Raw genomic sequence first — 19,542 nt, 5'->3', positions numbered from 1 at the left:
TTTACTTTTCCTCTCCTCTAATTCAGACTTGCAATTCAGGCAGGGGCTGGCCCTGATGATCACACTGCCGGCATGCTTCGCTAGCAAGACTTTAGGAAGCTCATAAGCACATAGGAGGAGCTCTTGAAGATCTGTCTGCCAGAACCTATGTGCTATGAATGAACCTGCAGTTCTGGGCACTGTCAAAGCCAGATCTCAGCTCGTGTTTCTTTGGACTTGCCCTCGGGCATACTGCACCCTTGACTGCCCAAGCCCTGACTGAGTACAACCACTTCAGTGCCAGGTCCCTGAACACTGGAACTGGGGCTGAACGCAATTAAACTGCTAATGTAGGCAGGACAAAGCTGCTTTAACCCCCTTGACCTGTAAATAAAATGCTATGGGCTCCTATCCCAGCAGCCAAGGAGAAATCCCTTAGCTGTCAGCAGGGGGCCAGGGATGGGCAGCAGCTCCACAAGCCAGTATCCCACACATACCACAAAGCATTTCCTCCTGCAATTAGTCCCCCAGGGCAATCAGCGTGAGTCAAAGCAAGTAGATTCAACACCAGAGGTTCTCAACTGCTTTAGACTCCCGGCATCCTTCAGCAAATGCCAGCTCCCAGTTTTCACTTGTTTTTGACTACTGAGAATTTAATAGCAACCTTCAACTCCATGCAGGGTAGAGCCAAAAAGGATGGACCTGGACTGTTTTCAGTGGGGGCAGATGACAGAACAAGGAGCAATGGGCTCAAGTTACAGCAAGGGAAGTTGAGGTTGGATATTAGGAAAAACTCTCTCACTAGGAGGGTGATGAAGCACTGGGCCAGGCTCCCCAGAGAGGTGGTGCAGTCTCCATCCTTGGAGGTTTTGAAGACCCGGGTAGACAAAGCCTTGGCTGGGATGATGTAGTTGGGGCTGGTCCTGCTTGGAGCAGGGGGTCGGACTAGATGTGACCTCCTGTGGTCCCATCCAGCCCTCATTGTCTGTGATTTTACAACTGCACCCCTTACAGTGCTAGCACTACATGGCACCCCGTTGCACCCTTGGAAGGCTCTCAAGACACCCCAGCGTGCTACAGCACCTGGGTTGACAATCACCGTTCTACACAGTTGAATCAGTCTATCTGGAGCGACGCAATATCCATCACGGTGCCATAAATCGCCCAATGGGACAAGTCAAGCGCGACAGAACAACGAAAAGGCAGGTATGGACAGAGCATAGGATGTGTGCCAGAGGCTGCAGCAGATGCAGCTCAGCCTGCCGGCACTTGTTAAGTCCTGTGTTGCCTGCTCAGTACTAGAATTTCAGTATATGATCACTAACACATTCAAAGATGCCTTTTACAGTGAAGTAAATCAGAGAGTCATAGAGCCACCAGGCTGGCAAGGCTCTCAGGAGGTCACAGCTAGTCCAGGCCCCTGCTCCGGGCAGGATCAGCCCTAAGAAGTGCTTGCCTCGACTGTTCAAACTGCACAAGCAACCCTCCTCCATAGCCACCAGGCCCAAAAGCACCAAGAACACCCTCTGACCTGCTCCAGGTAAAGCAGGAGACAAGGACACTGGTAATGTCCTGCTGCTGCAAGACAGGAAGGAGTTTGTTAAGTCCATATGTCCTAAGGAAGCCGGTGTCTGAAAACCACTCATTCAGGCTTTGAAGAGGGCAATATCCTACTCTTCAGAAGTCTCTAAATCCTAGAACAGGGTACCGTCCTACAAGCCACAAATCCAGTCAGTCACCTCGCCTTACCCGCAGTCAATCTGTAGATCAAGCTGGTGCTGTTCTTTGCAAGAGAAAGCTACCGTGCCAAATGGGCACGTGAGATTCCAAACAAGATCAGCCTGCCCTGAGCAAAGTCCATGTAATCCAGACCGTTCTGGGACAACAAGCTTCACCCGTGCACCCTCCGTCAGAGGCCTGCCTTCCAGTGTTGAGGCTCTGCCTGGGTGTCGGAAAGGAGCAGAGAAATACTGGCAGGTACTGACAAAGGCAGGCTTTTCCTAAGAGACAAGCCATGGGCACACCAGCAGGCAGAGTGGCCTCAGGTTACTCTCTAGCCCTGAAAGCCCAACAGCAAGGAGAGGTCAACATCCTTGCAATAAGGAGGCTCCTGGACTTCTGAGCCAGCCACAGATGCCAAGCTGCTTCTATCCAGCCTTGGCCTTTTATTTGCAAATTCCTTTGGGCTCTTTGCTTCCTCTCTATCTTATCAGGAATTTCTCTAGCAGCTGCTGAGAATGCTCCTCTTTGTCTTTTGTCCTCCGAGCATACAAAGGCTTGTCTGGTGTGTTCATTCAGGCACCAACCTGTGCTTGCTGTGCTACTGTCTAGGGACCCTGGGTAGCAGGACTGAAGCCAGGGTGTTTCTCTCCCATCTTTCCACCAGCCCCAGCAGGCTAATTCAGGAGAGGGAATGAAGTGTACTACACATCTTGGCTCTTCCCGAATCCATGCTGTTCATTAACAGACATCAGAGAGAAGTGGCCCTCCTGGGGGATCCCATCTGATGCTAGGGAGCAATCCATCTAGAGGGCCATTAGATGCCCCCAACCATCAGCAAAACTGCTTTCCCTGAACAGTGGGCAGCTCAGAACACAGCCAGGCACACAACCCGTGTACAAGCTCGCCTCTGAGGCCTATCACATAGAGGCTCCATCTCACTGGCCTTTTATTCTCCCTCCCTGCTGCGCATCCAGTTTTGCTTTGCTATTTCAGCCTTTTAACCCTATTCTCTGCATGACTGTTCCTTACGGTTTCCGGCCTCTGCCTCTTCACATGCAATTTCACGCTTCCTGGCTTAGATCACACGCAACAAAAGCTCTGTAATTGTTTGCATAAAGCTTACATGTTGAAAGTGCCTGCCGGACCCAGGTTTCTTTGTGAGACGACGTTAACGGGGCAAATACGGAACATGATTCAGAACTGGCGAAGCCCGAGGAAGAAATCAAATCCTCTCACTTGTGTTTCTCTTGGAACATGGAGAAAGGAATAATATTACTGCACCTCCCCAGGGGTCAATTCCCCACCTTCCTGAGCTGTTTTTTGGAGAAGCATTATTGGCACAAGGGAAAGTTCCTCACATTGGCTGCACCACATTCAGTCGACCTCCGGCTCAGCCAGGAACTGAGGCGCTCTGGCTGAGAGCTGTCTGGTGCGGGAGGTACAAGGAAGAGTGGGAGCAATTCTGCTTCCGGCAAAGCTGCTGTCTAGGATCTTTGTAAACTTGCTGGGCTCTTGCAAGTCATACAAGTGAGCAGCAGAGCAGCAGCCTCTCCCCGCCCGCCCACACAGCTGCCATGTTCCAGTTTCAAGAGAAAAATTCCTTTTAGTTTCCAGTCTTCAGATGGGCATCTGACACTCAGCCCTACCGCTATGGGGGAATTTCCAATGGCCTCCAGTTCAGGTGCAGGTTCACTCTGGGATCCCAGGCCTGTTACCTTAATCACTGCAGAAAGAAAAATGGGTCCAGTGGGCACTTGTAATTGGCTGAAAGACTTTGGGCCTAGCAACGAGCAGAGCAAGAGCTAATCAAAAATCAGGGAGAGGAAAGGGCTACCACCTACAAGCAGAACAAACATATTGGTGGCTCATTTTTTTAAATGAGCAGGTTTAGTCTATCTTCCTTAACTGTTGTTATATCCATGCATGCATTACAAGGAGATGGGGAAAGACAGGAGGGCAGGGGGATTAGCTAAAGCAAGGAACAGGGGATGAGCAGGCAGGGAAGGCTGGAAGGGACCTTGGAGGACAAAAGGTATGAGACCCAAGCGAAGGAACGTAGGGGGAGCAGGTGGAAGAGAAGATTGTACCCAAGAGAACCGGCCCCTGCCGGAGTGAGCAGTGGAGGCAGGGACTCAGGAGCATGGACATGGACCCTGGAACCAGAGGACACAGTGTTTAATTCTTGTGGCGCATGCCAGGGGAACCACACAAGCTGGCAGGACAAAGCCATGACGGACAGAACCAATTTCTCCTGCCGGCATGTGGCACTTACTTCAAGCAGGGAGACAGGACTGTGTTCCAAGTCTGGATATGATGGGGATTGAGTTTCAGGACCCCTGTATCCTTATCCACCCCCCACCTCCAAGTCTTCCTATCAGAATGGGGGCTGACAGGGCCCCCAGAATTCATCTGGGGATGGTGGAGAAGGGCAGCTGGGTTGGCTGGCTTTATCAACATAGATTTTAGTCTATAAAGGTGAGTATCTGCACTGCCTTCTGACTGAGGTCAGACTAACACCGCAAGCTACCTCTCAGAGGTACCTCAGCCTCACGAGGCCTTGCAGCAGAGGGAAGCAAGCTTTGTAGCTGTACCCATTTTCCTTTAGCGAGCGCAAGGAAAGGACTGCAGCACCTTGAACTTCACTGGGGTCACTGGGCCCTGGCAAGCTCCAATCCACCTCATCACTGGGCAAGCACAGAACGCAGGCGAGCAAAGGCATGACCCGACAGACAGTTCAGGCAGTGAAGCTTCACATCAAGCTGTCGAGCATGGCCGTGGCCTTTGCTCTGCAGAAACCAATGGCTTGGCCCCTCCCCTTACCCATCCACTCAAAGCTCCCTGATTTCCAGCACCAAGGGGGAGGGTTGAACCTTGTCCCTCTCCTGGCTCTTCCATCTGCCCTAGGACAGAGGGTCCTCGCAGGAGACTGAGGAAATCTGACTGCAGAATTATTTCTGGGAGTTGCTCTTCCTCTCTGTCCCCCATTCCTTGGGAGCAGGACCCATCACCCACTCTCAACACATGTAGCTGGCTTGTTCTAGACCTTTGTCAAGCATTCGCCCATGCTCCAGGAGACACGCGCGTGAGTGTAACTAGGCACAGGCTCTAGAGCAGCCGCCCGTGACAGCAGAGGTACCCGCATGCCCGAGATCATTATCTGCAGCAGAAATATGGAGCCAGCTCTCCTAAGTTTCCATGGGAGCTAAAATCTCCATCCATTCCTCCCCTTTCAATGGCATCTCCCAAGACCCAATCTGCAAGCCAAGTCCCAGGGCAGGCCCGGTTAGTTCTGCACCCAGCTCAGTCTCACCTTCCTCGCAGGACTCATGCATAAGCCTCTGCACTTCACCAAGGTGCTTTTAAACACAGGGTCCACCCCCAAGAGCCGCCTACAAATATAGGTTGTGCTTGTGGCTTCTTTAGCATCAAGGCCTAACCCAAAGCTGTTCTGCCTTTTTCTGACATTAAAAAAATCCTTGTGCTCTCTTGTCTCCCAGAAAGCCCTGCAAAATGGGATGGGAATGGTCTTAGAGGATGAGCCCATGGACAATGTACTGCAAAGGCAACTCAAGTAGAGTAGACCACCCAGCCTGAGATGCCTGAATGCACATCCTTACCTTGGGGGATACCTGAGGAAGCTCCCCTCCTCCCAGCACAACCCCACATCTTTGCTTAGCTGAGGGTAACTCAGTTCTGTCTTTGGGAAGGGAGGTGCCAAGGATGTTGCCAAAGCAAGCAAGGAATTGGCTGGGGGGTAAGAGAGAGAACAACTCAAAAAAGTGGGGTTTGGAAAAGGTAAGCTGAGAGCTTTCGTTTTCCGTCCCGTCGCACACAAACAGGGGGCAGCAAATGAAACTGGAAAGGGAGTTTAATCAGGCCCCAGGACAGAAAATCCTTTTTCCACTGAAGGTGTCACTGAACTGACAAAGGAGCAATGGTGCTCACCTACGGCAGGTGGTGAGAAGCTGGCACAAAGCACCGAGACAGAAACTCCCCAGCTGCAGAAATGCTCATTAGTCTCACAGCTCTCATCAGAATAGCTTCTCTATATTTAATCCTGTCTCGCACTTGCATACCAAGGTGGTAAGCGCTTTGGGATTTCAGAAGCTCCAGACAATCACAGCCTGTCTTCTCAGGCAAGAGCGGGACAGAAATGTCACAGAAACCGGAGGGCTTTGGGAGAATGGAGACAAAACTAATGAAAAAGTCTTGACATGCCACGAGACTCTAGTCTGACAGGGCACTTCCAGCAGCTCACTCAACCCATAGCACTTGTGCACCGGCATGTTTCGAAAAGGGGCTGAGGCTGGACTGATTCTGGACATTTGTTCTACCTACGAACTCACAAGAGTGGCTTTGGATTCCAGGCTGCAGAGCCCATTCACACATCATCTGGAGAGGTCTCTGCGAAAGTCTGCGAGCTTCAGACAGATCCAAGTTACTCGAGGTTGGGTAGTTTTTAAAGGACTGATCTCTACCTTAGCTGGTTTTAGTGCTGAGGACCAGCAACTATCAATAGGTGCAGTATGACAAGATGCAGGAGAACATTTCCAGGTGGCCTAGGAAGCACCAGCAAAGCTGAATTTCCCTGAAAGCTGTGTGGTTCAGTGAGCCAATCCTGTTTGCTCCGTGGTGCAGCAAAGACAGAGGTGAGAGCAGGGCAGCAGTGGCAGGACTCAGAGCGAGTCCAAGGAAACCACAACACCTTCGATTCCTACTGAGGAAAGCATGAGTTAGCATCTCACCATGAGAAGACCCAAACAAGCTTGCCATTTGCTAGAGGCAGTGGTTAATTGTCTAACTGCTGTCACGAGTTACCAGGGGGAGGTCTGAGGATCAAAACTGCACTGCAATTAAAGTCATGCCACCACTGCCCTGACAAGGGAGGGAAAAATCAGACACACGGTGCACTGCACTGCTAAGCACCCACAGGCGCCAGCCTCAGATACCTCCTGTCTTCCAAACAACTAGGCCTCCCTTCTTCCCTTATAGTTGCCTAAAGACACAGATATTCTGCACCTGGTCTGAACATCTATGTCAGGCAGTGGGCTCCCACAGGCCCCTTCCTGAACAACTCCTCCAGCGCTGCCACAGGAAACGTAAGGGCAGAGGGAATGAATGTGAACAACGCTGCCATGCTAAACTGCAAACAGCATCTTCACGATAAGGCTTACGATGGAGTGGGTCACGGGGACACAGGCCCTTAGACTAGACTGCATACAAGTAGAAATGGTTCCCTGATGAGCCCCCCCCGAAATGACAGCCCAGCCCTTAGAAGAGAGAATTCTACGATGCTTCCTACATGTTAGGTACAATTACAGAAACAGCTCCTGTGTTTGGGAGTGAAAGAAAACCAGGCTCTTCAGAGAGCTGAAATGGCCAGGGTCAGGCTGGTGACCAGCTTCCAGCAGATACTGGGTGTCTCATGGTGCTTATATGGGGAAGTGCTGAGAGTTGTGACAGCCAGGGAGGATCTGCGGGGGGTGGGGACAGCAGTGCAGCTGCTCCCCCCCAAGACTTTAAAACCAACTTTCCACAGAGAGGCAGTAGTGGCATTTCTATTCAGGCAGGGCCGAGGGAGGCAATTGACTTCATGGCTCATTAGAAACCTACCGTACCTGCTAATTTAATCCATTCTCTCCTTTTTTAATGGCCTTGATGTTGCCCTTCTCCAGCTATCCTTCCTTCTGCACTTTGCTGTCTGTTAGTCATTCCTGGAAATCTCTCTCCTCCGTTTCACAGCTCCTTAGTCTGTTTTCAGCTCTAGCTAAAAACCTTAACATGGACATGGTTTCGAGGCGTAGAAATGACTGAAGGATTAGAGGTGCTGTCAAGATGCTCAAGACGACTAGATTTAGTTTTGAGTCGGAATCAGAGAGGTACATTAAACTCTAATGACTGCAGGACTAACAAAACAATCTCTTTTGACTATTTTGTGGCCTAGTTTGTTGTGTTTTTTTAACAGGATCTATAATCTAGCAAATTAACGCATATTCCAATTAGATTTGTTTTTGATTTGGTGTTAAACTGAGTAATATGGTGCTTGGCCTCTGGCATATTAATAGTGCTTCTAGTTTCTCTTTAACTGGAGAAAAATATGTGCTGTGTTATACATGAAGATAACACCACATCACCTGCACCCCCCTTTTCTAAATCCTAGATCCAACCATGGGGACAGCACAGCAATATCCCATGCACACTGAAGACCTGTGCTGTGGGCTGGACCCATGTCTCCCTTGCAACTACAGTACTGCACCTTCCCAACACAGCTATGAAGCATCTTAAGTTGCTGCAGCAAAATGTGGGTTGTTCCAGGAGAATCTGGCCTGGGCTGACATTCACAAGGCTGACGGTAGGGTAGATTTGCACCTTTATAGGTGAACTAAATCTGAGATATAGAGCAGGAGCATTCATAAGTATAAGGTTGGCTACATCTGGAGTCCTGTGTCCAGCTGTGGGCCCCCCACTACAGAAAGGCTGTGGACGCATTGGAGAGAGTCCAGCAGAGGACAATGAAAATGGTTGTGGGGCTGAGGGACAAGACTGGTGAGGAGAGGCTGAGGGAACTGGGCTGACTGAGTCTGCAGAAGAGAAGACCGAGGGGGGGTTGAACAGCAGCCTTCACCTCCCTGCAGGGGGGCTGCAAAGAGGATGGAGCTGGACTGTTCTCAGTGGGGGCAGATGACAGGGCAAGGAGCAATGGGCTTAAGCTGCAGCAAGGGAGGTTTAGGTTAGAAATTAGGAAACATTTTCTCACCAGGATGGTAGTAAAGCACTAGAACAGGTTACCCAGAAAGGCTGTGGGATCTCCATCCTTGGAGGCTTTGAAGACCTGGGTAGACAAAGCCCTGGCAGGGATGATGTAGTTGGGGCTGGTCCTGCTTTGAGCAGGAGGTTGGACTAGAAGTGACCTCCTGGGGTCCCTTCCAGCCTGAATTTTCTGATTCCATCATATGCTGTGAAGAGACTGCTGAAAGCAGCAATTAGAATATAAAAGGTAGGGAAGGGTGAGCTGCTTAGAGAGGCAAGGGGAATAAGAGAGAGAAAAGTAAATCGGTTAACCCACTGATGGACACAGGGCTTATAAAGGCTGATCCAGGTAATGGGATAAGAATCCATAGTCTCGATGTAGACCGTTCTTGACACAATCCAATCTGCGGATGACTTCTTGCTCAATTTCTCATTCAAGTTCATTTTTAAAGTGTTGCTGTCTAGGAACAGCCAGTGATGCATCATCCAGGGAGGTTGAAGTGTTCAGCCACAAGCCTGGCTGCCTTTCTGGTATTGATGCGAGATTGGTGTTTATTCATTTTTACATGCCAGGAGCACCCCGTGTGCCCACGGCAGACAGCAGCGTGGCACTGTAAGGAGGTGATGGCATACATGACATTGGCAGGAGTCCAGGTGAATAAACCACGGACGTTACAGTCCGTGTTCTTTGGTCGAGTGATGAGGTCTGCATTGATGAGGGGGGACACAGCTGCCATCTTGGTACACAACAGGGTCTGATGCCTTGGAGAGGAGTAAGGCAGCCTGGAAAGATGCTGTTTGAGACTAGGGGGCTGGCTGGCTGTTCCCCATGGCCTGTCATTTTCCAGAAGAGATTGGGAGGCACTGATGATGTCTCTGAGGTGTTGACGCTGGAGGCGGTAGGTGACAACCAGAGGGATTCTGCTGTAGCAGGTCAGAGTGGGGCTGGGGCTGGCTCTGGTGATTTGAGCAGCTACAGTTTTACAATTGTGTCAGGGTCTCTGCTCTGGATCCTCCAGGTGTGCACCCCAGTTGGTGGGCACATGTCAGCTATGGGACCAGACCACAAGGCATGGACTGGTGGGGCCCAGCTGGCAAACAGATGGACACCAGGAGCCGTGTAAGAAGGAACCCCACCATCTGTCATGATCCGGACCCACCACTGCAGGGGATGGCAATGATAGCATCTCTCATGTAAATGAATGGTCATCTGGTTCCATCTCAGATGTAAATGAGACCTAGGGCAGTTGTTTCATTCTTATCACCCTGATCTGGAGGGTCTTAGGTGTGTCTCTCACTGCATCTTAATCAGTTTTGTTAATCAGTTTTGTTCAGGGGGGGGGGGGGGGGGGGGGGGGAGAAGGACTCGCAATGCTTTACACACCCTACACTAAGTGGCCCCCAGCTGCGCAGTGTACAGGGCAGCATTTAGTGCAGGAGGCACAAGCTATGGAGGTGACCACTAACAGACCCCAGGAGCTACAGTCCTGCCAGGCAGCATGTCTGGGCAAAGGACACTTTCCTATGCCTGGTTTTCATGCTCATGCAGTTGACATACAGGCAGGGACACAGCAACTTATTCTGGATTCAAATGAAGGTGAAGGGGGCACGTGGGAATTATTGCGAGCAGGGTGGACACGGTCCCACAGATCACTTCTGGGGCATCAGGAGAAGTTGCAGGTGAGCAAGCTTGTTCTCTGCAGGGATATCCCTGGATTCCTGCATGTGCTGAGCGAACTCCCGTTATTCAGCAGTCTCTCATTGTACAGCAGGAAGTTGCAGTGGATCGGGACTGGCTCGTGAGAGCTACGCTCGAGACGGCCACACAAAGGATGTGTCATAACAGCAGGGGGAGCTTATAGAGCGAGGTGCAGTCGTGCTGACACTGAACAGTAACGGCAAGGGGGGGAGCTTGTTTGCCACAGGGAACTTTATTCAAAGTGGGCACACAAGCCAGCCGGGCCAGCAAGGAACACAACATGCATCTCAGCAGGTGCAAGAGAAACGCATGTTCCTCTCCATGCTCCAGCAGCAAGGGGGTTTGCCTGAAGAAAAGGGGCTGTGGCAGACAGGGCCTTGTTCTGACTGACTGAGGTTGGACTGTACTAACCCAAGGCACTGATCTCTGGGTGAAAGCAATGGGGCTCTCTATTTCTCAAAGACTTCCCCTGGGAACAGTCTCCCCACCCTGAGCATCTCCCTCCTCCTCCAACTGCTAAGTGGCAGAGAGCTTCTCCTGGAAGTTGTTCCCCTCCCTCTTCTGTTATTTCTGCTTTTCCTCTCCCTGCTCCTCATTGTAAGTGCTCCAGAAACACCTCCCCGTTTTGCCTAGCACACATGTACGGCAGGACAATTGCCACTGAAAAACACAGCTCCCCCTTTTATCCTCAGGATTGCTGGAGACCCTGAGAGGTGACAATCCCCATTCAGTCTTGGAATACAAGGCCAGCTTGGAAGTCACAGGCTAGAAACCGAGGACACGGGCTTCACATGCACCTGATAAAGAGGTGGGTGCTATTTAATTGCCACATTGCTGTATCAAAGGAAGAGGGCCACTGCAGCACACATGGCAATTCACCACAGCACGATGCTTCAATAGCCCTTGACCCTGCACACGCAGCATCACTGTAGGGACTCTCATGTCACTTCTTATGATGTTCCTTAGGTATTTTTCACATGGGGGCAGGGGGATGGTGCTTGTATGTTTGCAGCTGTTACATTACTCCTCCCATCAACCAGCAGTCTGGGGGCAGAGCCCAGGAATTTTTGCTCTTGCCGAAACAGGGATGGCATGGCTAGGGAGTCCTGGTGTTCCCTGAATTCCCAACAGGCCTACAAGAGAGGTAGAGGTAGGACTGGGAGAATGAGGGAAAGAGATGGCAACTTTGACCCTTTAACTGGGCAGTGGCAGCAAAACCAGACAGCTCTTCCTCCAGTGCTTGAACTTGTACAGCTATGGGCCGAGCAAAGCTGCACGCCTGCTGGAGAAGCATTAGGTCTCCTCTGCCCCCATCAACTGCACTGATGCTGCTGCAAGGTGTCTGTGGTGCATCCAGTGTCACACAGATACAGCGGGTAAGGGTCATCTCCCAGTCCTTCCCCGCTGCAACGTGGCTCTTGGAGCCTCCACCACCACCGAGGTGCAAGGCATGCTGTGGTTGCACTGGCTTGCTTTGATTCTGACTTGATAGGAGACTGTGTAGCGTTGTGCTCTAGTTTATCAACATTGCAGACCTCGATGATCCAAAACCAGCCCATCTCAGACTAACTGGGGAGCAAGGGAACAGTCATTCAGCTGCCCCCTGCAAACTTTATTAGATGTAATTTCTGACACACAAAGCGGTAGTGGCAGGGGCATGCATACTGAAGAGGATGGATCAGCTTGGTAGGTGAGCTTGGCATAAATAAAATGTGTGCGAGTGTACAGCCGCGTGTTCCAACATGCAAGACTTGGAGGTTCCTACAGAACAAAACCACCCTCGTAGGGAGCAACACTTAAAAATGCAGCCCCCGTGCACCCAGCCCCGGGGTTGCTGCTGATACTCAGCTGCCTACGAGGTTCTTACACTGCTGTGTCCAGAGGACAATGAGAAGTTCACTTGCCTCAGCTGGGGAATACCCAGTACAAGCTGGGAGATGGCAGGACTGCTCCATGAAGCACTGAAGCCACAAGGAAAGAGGGGTCAGGGAGGAGCTGTGAGAATTGACCCCACACCCACATAACTCAGGCTCTAGGTGCTCTACCCACTTAACTGCACCAAGAAAGGGGGTTGGGGGCAACAGCTGGCTAGCAGGCCCCACCATGTAGCAAAAAAAAATGTGCAGCAAGATCCACTGGCTAGAAATCACAGCTGGACTTTCTTAATTATTATTTAAAACAATGAGGGGAGCCAGCCACCAGAACATACCGACGGCTGTGATGGAATCTCCATTGCTGGGAATCTTTAAATCAAGCCTGAATGATCTGTTCAGGTCAAGCGAGGATCATCCCGAAGCAGCCCCAAAGCAGGAGGTCAGACTAGGTCAGCACAAGGGTCCCTTCTTGCCTCATGACCCAAGTATGAGGCTCAAAAGAACTGCCCACACCCTAAAGCTTCTTGTACCAGGAGCAGCTTTTCCATGGGCACAGCTGAGCTGCAGTATCAAGCCTCCTGCTAGGGGAGGAAGTCCATATATTCATTTCTTTAAAAACCTGATTGTCCCTCCTGGCAATGCCCATGCACCAGCTGTTGAGCAACATAGCCGAGGGATGGGGTTTAGTCGGTCTCCAATCCCCTCTTCTCCCAAAATTAGGGCCAGAGTTTGCCTTGAAGCAGCTGGCTGTGTCCTCAAAGGGCATCTCCAATAGTCAGTTCTGACAGACTGTGATGGCAGTTGCTGTGAAGCTAGGCAGGCAGTGCTCTTTGCAGCTTATCTGCTTCCTAAACTGGGCGCTGGGGAACGAGGATTTGTGCCACTGGATCCATTACAGCAGTGATCTCCCAGCCCAATAGCCTCAGGGCAGACGGGCACAGCGAGGGACCTCACAACATGCGTCCGAAAGAAGGGCTGCAACACTTAGGGCCACTGGAGAGCTGTGTGGGTGCAGCACAACACGTGTGTGATGAGGGCACAAGATCCAGGCAGAGCCTGATGGCTTCAGGCTGATTTCTGGTAGGAATTTTGTGAGTGAGCCCTCCAAGCACCACAAGTTCAGATGTGGGCAAGACTGTCTAGATCAGTGGTTCTCAATCTTTTCTGTACCAGGACCCATTTGTAAACACTGATGGCCAGTCCTGACCCAGTAAATAGTTTAAACAACAGAAAACAGCCCCCTGGCCCTCCTGGTGGCCCTCACTCCCAACCTGCTGCTCCCCACCCCCACGCTGTGGGGTAGGGGGATCCCAAGCAGCACCTTGCAGGCTGGAACTTTGCCAGCCTGCAAGGGAAACCCAGGTTCCCACATTTTGTTCCATTAAAGGAGAATCCATTTTTAAAGTCTGTTTGTGACCCTTTCATATATTCTTGTGACATTTCTGGGTTGCAACTCACAGGTTGAGAAATACTGGTCTAGAACACCCATGCTTCACTGGGCAGCTGGACCATGAGATTTTTTTTGGAGGGATGGGGGTGGGGTGTATGTGGTTTTAAAGAAACCCCAAGCAAAGCTTGCTCTTGACTCAAGACAGAACATCAAACCCCAAGCTCAGGTGCCTACAGCAGTGCACAAACAGGTCACCCAAGCTAAAAGGTCACTTTGGGGGAAAAAGGTAGCAGCCATGTGCAGTGCAAGGCATAAGTACAGAAAAAGTCAAAAACTAAACTGCAAGCTTTCCTGCTCAAAGCTTAGAGATAGGCATGCCAAGGCTCCTTACAGGATGCAAGAAGAGTGAAGCACTCTCATATATGCATCTACGTGCAACTAATCTCAGGTACGATAGAGCACCTGGGACCATGAAGCATCAGCATCTCAGGTCACCCCTGCTCCTTCCTCCTATGGGCTCCCCCTTCCCATTAGAAGAAATTAGACCAGCAGCACTGCTTAGACTGCAGTCTCATGGGCCCCCCCCTCCCCCCCCCCCCAGTGAAACACTGCTTTGGACTGCTGCCCAGGTAATGATTCCAACACGCCCAACTCCACAAGCAGACACTGAAGTACTGAGGATCTGTAGCAACTCCCTAATCCAGACTGACCAGGTCAGCTGCGGAGCCATTTGCTCCGTCAATACCCTCTGCCAAAATTCCCCTTTCTTGCTCGAGTTCTAGGATGTGCACACAGTCTGAGCCCCAAGCACATATCCATCCCAGCGGGTGACGTCTGATCAGTTAACTGTACCATGATTCTCCCTGAGGATGGAAGAAATTAGACCAGCAGCACTGCTTAGACTGCAGTCTCCTCAAGGGCTTAGGCTGCCAGAGGCTCTGGAGACACTAGTGAAAATGTCCCAGAGCAATCGTTCTTGGCTTAGCAACCCCTGGAGTCTCTCTGGATGCCCAGAAGGAGACACTGAGGCAGACAGCTTAGGGCAGCAGCAGCTCACACCCAAGAAGTGGCTCCAAGAAGTTTTAAGCTACAGACAGTGATCGCCCTACCCTTACTCCTAGGACAGAGTGATGGATTCAGAGCCGCACGTGCCCAGTCACAAGCCAAACCCGCCTCCCTCCCTCCAGGGACCAAAAGAAAAGGTATTTAGGGACTTAACTTTCTGGGCCTGCAGGCCTCTTACAGGCTTCAGCTCCTATTCTGAAGAGCTGCTCCACAGCTTGCAGAGAAGCTGGATTGCTGCACAGAAGAGTAGTTATCTCACTACAGGTAATTTCCAAACACCAAATGCTACTACACAAGAATGAGACGGGTCGCATTCAGAGCCGACTAGTGTCCCATGAGCCACCAGTTCCTCTCACCTGCTGGGGATGGCTCTGGACACGAAAGGAAGAGGAAGTGATGAGAACAATGCCAGTCCCAAGCAGTGAGCCACAGACAGGCAAATGGACCAGCCAGCAGAACTATAATAAAAAACTGCTGCCACAGCACTCTGCTTCAGAAAGCGTTTAATCTTCCCCGCTGCAACAGAGACAGAGATTAGAAAGGCCTGCCCCCCTCACGGAGAAGATTAGTGACGTGTCTGCATCAGACATTAATTGTTCCAATCCCGAAGTGGAAGGTTCTCCCTGCCAATCTAGAAGGAGCAACGTAGGAGAGCAGAGAGGAGTGTTGCAGAACTTCTGCTCCAAAGACACCACCCAGGAGAAAGACACCACTATACAGAAAGAGCCAAGCAACTTTCTTCTGCAAACCCTCTTTCTTCGAGGTGGAAATCCTTTAGCTGCTCTTTGGCCAGTAGAAGTTGTGCTTTACATTAGGGACTGGACTGCTGTTGTAGCCATGCTGGTCCAGGAAGTATGCGCAAAGCAAGTTCTTTTGGGCAATCTCTCTTTTTGGACCTAATGACAAGTTGGGAGAGATGCTAGGTAAGTTTTGGGGGCAAGATCCCCTTGTTCACGTTTCTTGCTTCTTGAGATGCTTTAATCCAGCCTGGAGCAGAGGGCTGGACTAGACAGCCTCATGATGTTCCTTGGAGCTCAACTTTCCTATGATATGAAGGACAAATTTACAGCTTAGAAAGGTTCTTTGTATTTTGACCAGCTAGAACTCAAAGTCTAGATGGTGACTTTCTTGATTATAGCTGTCTAAATTGCTTTCTAGGTGTTAAGCCACCTGTAAGACATCTACTTGCATCTGAACACGTTTAGACCCAGCTTCTGTTGAGCCCACATAGTTGGATAACCAATCAGTCTGCATCGGATGCAAAGCACAATGGGAAGAGTTCAGTTGAGCATATGCAGATCTCTCCTCCCCCCATTCTCCAAAAAGGGGGAGACTAGATGGGGCTGGTCCTGCTTGGAGCAGGGGGTTGGATTAGATGTGACCTCCTGAGGTCCCTTCAACCCTCATTTTCTAGGATTCTAAGAGCAAGAAGACTCAAGAATCTAGGAAATTTGGCAGCCTGAGAAGCCACTAGGGCTGATAGGGCTGACCTGCCAAGGTGGGGAAGTGAAGAACTAAGTCCTTGCAGCTGAGCTGGTTAGTGCTTACATGTTTAACTGGTTCAGCTCTGAGCTACAAAGCTTCTACTTATGGGAGCGTAGAGCACCGTACCAAAGAGAGCTTTAAAACAAAGTTCTTTGTGAAAGGGAGAACATTCCCCTCAAAGATTAACAAAGTAGTCACTTAAGAGACTCTCACTAGAACTCACACGTAGCCAACCCACCGCAGGACCAGAGGTGTGTTAAAGAGATGTCTGTACTTTAGGGCTTAGCTTGTAACCAATCATTTCTACAGCTCATTATCTGTCACTGTTACTGGTCTAACTACTCCACCTCACGCCTTTTAGAGACCTGTTTATGAACTCCTTGCATCCATGTGACGACACCCAACTAAACAAAGAAATACGGTGTCATCAGGTTGAGCAGGTATTATACAAGATGACTTACGCAGAGAAATAAGAGAGAGGGAACAATGTCTGCAAGGTAGCATAGCAGCTATTTCCATCTCAAGTCAAAATACTCATATTCTGATCAAGCAGGCGGAGCTTCCCCTTAGCACTGGAGTAACTTTAGGCTGCCTGGGAATACAGCTCTCATAAATGCAGTTTTAAAAAAAAAAAAGTTCCCAATCCTTTAGCTTTCACCTGCCAGTAGCGCGCAGCAGACTGAAGAGTCTCCAGAGCTCAGCAGTGGATCGATCCCAGCCCCATTTAGCGTTTCCTTGTAGAGCGTCAGGGAAACAGACACAGACTGGAGGCCCAAGCTCCACTTACGACAGGCCGGTGCCAGAGTGCTGCAAAGGAGCACAACCCCAGACAGCCCGCACAGCTTGCTTCTGTTGTACTAAAAATATGATAGGGGCTAGTCAGAGCCATTTGGCAACTGAACCAAGCAGGGGGGAGCGAGAAACACTCCAGCACCCGCTGAAAATTGCATTTTCTCTGAGGCACAAGTGTATAATTACAGCTGCTCCCAACCACCTTGGCTGTCTTTCAACCCTTTACTGGAGATTTTTGTTTTAGGCCTTGGTAAGTCATCCACTGTCAGGTGACTTTTGCAGGGGGAGGGGAAGGCCATAGGGAATCAGGAAGTAACCCAGAGATGCTGGAAAACAACCTAAGGCATGACGGACGCAGCCTACAAGCAAAGCAGGTGTTTCCTTCTGCGTTCGAGGATCAGGCAGGGGAAGCGTGGGCTCCACTGGCATGATGGCAGCACTTTGAATGCCACGACGAGTCACGAGATGGCCCACAACTTTCTCATGCAGTTATCTTGTTTCAAAGCAGCCTCGCTTCCTCTGGAAGATTTATCTCCTGTGCGGTCCCTGCAAAAGCCACTTTCGGCTACTTTCTGACCCATCAGGGCCCGCCTCTTCCTAGCCTCATTAACTGTATGGTCTTACTGCTGTGGCTTTCTTCCTCAGCTGAAACCTCCCACCCGTTACTCCACTGTCAGGAACCGTCTTGAGTTGCATTAGGGTGGTGAGAGTTGTGACCAGTTTTTACAGAAGCATGATGCTGGCTGCCGTGGTCCCTCTGCTTTACCTGTGGCAGGTTCAGAAGTGATGTCTTGTGCTGCGTCAGGGTTGACTAAGAGATCAGACAATGGCTTTGTCTGGGATGGTTTGGACAGTTGGTCTAGATATGACCTCTGGAAGTCCACCTAGCTCTACTTTTCTATGATTTTTTTGGCTGGCACAGCCAGGGCCTGCCCGTGTATCCCCACTTCCCCAAGTGCCTATAAGTTAATCAAGAGGTATTCCTGCACAGGGAATGCTCAGGTACTACGACAGAGTTACCAGCAGCTGGAATACAAAGGATAATTGCTGTTGGGTCACTTATCCACCTCTTGATCATCAGGTTCTGCTCCATCTTTGTAAATGATCAAAGACTTGTACACATGGCAAAGAAGCTCCTGGCACAAAGGTATATTATGACTAAGAGAAAATGCAGGGTGTGCACTGGTATTATATCTGAACTAAAATACAGGATTACTTTCTACAGTCAAGTTTACCAGCCTAGGCCCAGAGTTTGCTTGTTCCATCCCCACCCTCACAAATCACAACTGAGATGCACAAGTTGCACTCTTCAAGAAGTCAGGCCAGGCAAACAGATACTGGAATAGGTAGGAGGTGATTTTTCTCGATGCTTGTCGCAGTGTTTTGCAAAGTCAAACAGAGTAATGAAGTCTTTTAAGTTTTACACCGTCACGGGCTGGCCAAAACAATATATGGACTCTTAAGGCAGGAGATAGTGCTCTCCAGACGCATCTAATCACACCTCCCAACCAGGACTCCAAAGCTCTCCAGCCCCCTGTCCTCAGTAGACACCACCACTTTACAGATGGTAAGACTGTGAAATAGGCAACTCTCTTTCTCCAAAGTATCACAGAGCAAGTCTGCAGCACAGCAGGGACCTGGGCCCAGTACCACACCTCCCAGCCCCCTGCCTGATGCACAAAATCATCCTCTCACTCAACTGGCTGCATTTTCACTAGAAAGGTGGGCCCACAGCACCCAGTTGAGAGGCCATGTTTCTGTCTTAGCCTACCAGAGCCCTGCAGATCTGTGGGGCTGCAGCCTGTTCCTCCCAGCAAGCTGGAGTACAGGTCATATTTAGCACAGTGTGTCCAGGCCCATTTATGCTGGTATGACTTAAGTATCTTACTGGGGTGATCTGACCCCAGTCTACTTCCTGTCCCTGGGGCAGAAGACCGGACCCGATGATCTCACGAGGTTCCTTCTACCCCTAACGTCTATGACATCTATGAAACATCAGTGTGCAAACACAACGCAAGAGCAGACAGAAGCCGCTGCCGACAATTGGGGCTAGTACAGAGCCTTGCCACAAGGTGGGAGAGCAGGTGATAACTTACCTACCTGAGGTAGCAAATGGGGAGCATGGCTGTTGCTTTGCTGGTCCAGGAAACACACAAAAAGCAAGGTGACCTGAAGAGAGCACTTTGTACCCAAAAGCTGGTCTTGCACCTCCCAACTATACAGCCAGTCCAACAAAAGATATACCCCCCTTCCCACCCAAACTCTCCCTACTCTGCCACGGGTACACTGTTACTAAACTGCAGGCACAATGCTTATGCCAGCATACTTTACACCAGTAGTTTTACCCCATTACCCCCCCCCACATAATGCTACGTCATAGGCCTGCCAGCAGAGATGAGTGGAAGGCCAGGCTTCATGTCACAGTGTTTACTCCCCGCCCCTCCCCAGCAGTACAAGATGTCCAAGCCCTTAAATGAGGTTCAGACATCTCACAAAAGCAGCTCTGACATTCCCCACGCATGTACAAACATGCAGCTCGAGCCCCTCAAAGGCTCTCAGGATGCTGAGACGTGCGTGTCAAGGAAGTATTTGACCCCCTGCTTTGCTATGAGCAGCCTCAGCATGAAGACTGAGGGGCTGCAGCAAGTCTGCTGGGCTGGATGGGAGTAGACCCAGACTGGCCTATCCACAAAACCAGGGGTGCTTGCCCCCCCCTCGCAGGGCAGACTTGGCCAGTGGAGCAATGTGATGCAGCTTGTGGGGCTCCCCGAGGGTCTGGAAACTTA

Source organism: Alligator sinensis, unplaced genomic scaffold (assembly GCF_000455745.1).
Source record: "Alligator sinensis unplaced genomic scaffold, ASM45574v1 scaffold1544_1, whole genome shotgun sequence".
NCBI classification, from domain to species: domain Eukaryota; kingdom Metazoa; phylum Chordata; order Crocodylia; family Alligatoridae; genus Alligator; species Alligator sinensis.
This window is presented reverse-complemented; position numbering follows the sequence as displayed.